This window comes from Branchiostoma floridae, chromosome 2 (genome assembly GCF_000003815.2).
Source record: "Branchiostoma floridae strain S238N-H82 chromosome 2, Bfl_VNyyK, whole genome shotgun sequence".
Taxonomy (NCBI): Eukaryota; Metazoa; Chordata; class Leptocardii; order Amphioxiformes; family Branchiostomatidae; genus Branchiostoma; species Branchiostoma floridae.
Genome location: NC_049980.1, coordinates 1,134,733 through 1,137,847, shown reverse-complemented (window position 1 = coordinate 1,137,847; position 3,115 = coordinate 1,134,733).

Below are 3,115 nucleotides of genomic sequence, written 5' to 3'. Positions count from 1 at the left end.
AATGCACTTATAAATAGTGGTAGTGAGTGTCGGAGGCTTTCAGCGTCTTGACTATAATGGCTCGAAGCCCCAAATTCCAAAACGTTCCTGAAGTTCCTAGCCCGCAGATACAGGCTGAGTTCCTCGCTTATAGCCGACGGCAGGGGTAGAAAAAGAGCCGGCGGGGTGGTAGGGCAGGCGGGCGGGAGAACAGGCGGTCGGTCGGGCTGCCGTACGGGCGGTCGGGTGGTCGGTCGGGGCAGTAAGCAAAAATGACGAACTCTCCATCTGCCTGAGTCCGACCTCTGCGGCGTAGATTCAACAGATAGAAAATACAAGCTCTGAGGCGCACTAAAGGTTCTATGGACAGGTGAGGGTGTACAGGTGGTTAATGAGAGCACGTGGACTGTTCCAGACCAGGTGTCGCCTCTTATAGGGCCTTCACACTGAAACCGAATCAGCAGGAATCAAGCAGAACCAGCCGGAATGAATTATTTGCAAAATTCGTGCCACATTCGGGGCCATTCGGTTGGGAATTCCAGATGGGCCTTAAATCCCCTTCACACGAGAAGGAATGAGCCAGAATGCCGTCAGAATGAAAATTCTTTTCTATTCCTGTGCATTCGTAGTGTATTTTAGACATTCCGACTGCATTCCAGATATTCTTTCGGCCACATTCGGGCAGGATTCGAGATGGCTTGCCGCAGAATGCGGTCAGACTGCAGTGAGAATAGTTAGAATCCACTTCGAATCCACTTCGAATCCACTATGAAAGCCATTCGATATTTCTCCACTTCGAATGCACCTCGACAGTTTTTAACATGTCAAAAACTTTCGGGCTAGCCAAAAGAACGGGCACAAATAGCTGGAATGCAGTTAGAACACACTACGAATTGCCAGAAATTGCGAGGATTAGAAAAGAATTTTCATTCCGACGGCATTCCGGCTCATTCGGCTCTCGTGTGAAGGGGGCTTCAACGACGCGAAACCAGGTCAGGAGCATTCACGAGTATCGGCAGCTTTCAGCGTCTTGACTATAATGGACTGCAAGCCTTTTCCTCATCAGCGGCAGGTGCAAGTAGCTAATGATAACATGGGATCATTACTGTACATCTAAGTCAGTGGGATACGAAACACGTTTTATTTCTAAATGTCCATTCAACCGATCCGAAAGAATCACTCTGTTTAGAGAAGCCACAAAGACTTATCCCAACTTCCCCACATTGACGGACGAACAAAAAGCCACTTTTCTCTTGAAATCGCAGAATTTTAGAAAAGGTGGGGCCTTTCGTCTCCCTCTGCTTCCAAAAAAGAAGTCAAACCCAACCTGTTTAGAAATAGCCAACACTAGTATTACAGTAGAATATTGTTCATTACTGTCCATTGTCACTTGTATATCTACTATGTTTATACCATGTACTTGTAATTAGCCCTCGGGCACGAACTTGCAAATAAACTTCAAATAAACTTTAATCACTGAAACTCTATGTACAGTCTCAGTAGTGACCTCTGACCTCCTGACCAAATTGTCTTTTGACCTGGATCGGATTTTTTTTTTTTTTTTTTTTTTTTTTTTTTTTTTTTTTTAATTTTTTTTTTTTCAAGGCTTTATTAGTAAAACAAATAATACATTTGTCAACAACAGAGTATCTAAGCTACTATTGTACATGGAGTAATTTGAAGTACTAGTGAAATACACAATAGGTAATGCGCATGGAAGAAGTATCATTGTCTATATAAGAATTTCTCTCATGTACTTATATAGGCTATTATGTATAACCAATATACACCACATGGTTGCCCCAATTGTCATGGAATAATTATGATACATGTAGATGGTTATCAAAAACAACAAGTAACTTTTAACATTCGGGACTTTTTCTTTCATAACAATGTATAGTTTACAGTATGTTATAACACAGTAGATCTAGACTGGACTAGAACTATAGTTTACATACTATGGGTTTAACAGTTGTTGTTGCTTTTTATGAGCTTAAAAATTATTATTTAAGTACATAGAAGTAAACATTACAGAACATGAAGTCTGTTTTTGAGTTCACAATTGAAGATGTTAGATAAGTTATGGCCTGAAATTGGCCGTGGGCACTTTCTAGAAAAAATCCATGTTTTAAAGATAACCCACTTTGCTATAGATATTATTCGTATTCTTTTCTTCAGGATATTTTCGTTTATTGGCTGGTTTACCTTTCCCAGTATCATCTCTTCAAAATCAATATAAGGGTTACTGGGGCTAAATGGTACAGAAGTATGTACTAAATTCCACAGGTTAGTTAGCCTTTTACATTCCAGGAACATATGTTTATAGTTGTCAACATGACCACTGTCACATAATTTACATACAGGATCAATTACTTGACCATCTTCATCTTGTATTCTCCATTTGCTTAATTTCTCACCACATGGTAAAATTTGATGAAGTAGTTTGTAATTAAGCTCTGCTATTTGTGTTTCTTTACATGAAGTTGTGCCTAGCATTTTCCAAATCTTCTTCCAATTAAGTGAGTATATATCAAAATGTGTCTGCCATTTCTGTTGGCAGTTTGGAACTATAAATATTTGTAACATAAGGTTTTGGTATATCACAGAAGTTTTTGGAAAATCTAAGGCTGGTGTTTCTAACGTTTCTCTTTCGATACAACAATTTTTACGTATGGCTCTTTTTACAATGAGCAATTCACACATCCAGTTATGTTTCTTGGTAAGTTTTCGGAACACCTCTCTGTCACTTATAAAAGTACCATTTTGTAAAATATCCTGTATATAAACAAAACCAGAGTTAATCCAATGTGGGTACAAGAGTGTTTTCCCCCCTGATACAATATGCTTGTTTCCCCAGATAATCTGGTTTGTGTCACAATTGCTTTTAGCTTTGTACCATGCATAGATAACTTGCTTATAAAAGAGGGGTACATTACACAGGTATTTGTCTTCAATGCAACTCATTTGAAACACAAAATTCAAGTCTATATCTAAGGAAGATAAGTAGTGTAAAGGGATATATCTCCAAGAACCCTTACCATTAAGTAAACGTTTAACCCAAGACGCCAAGAGAGCATCTTTCACACTATGTATGTCTAGCATTTTTAAACCTCCCTGTTCATAGTTGCCAATGAGA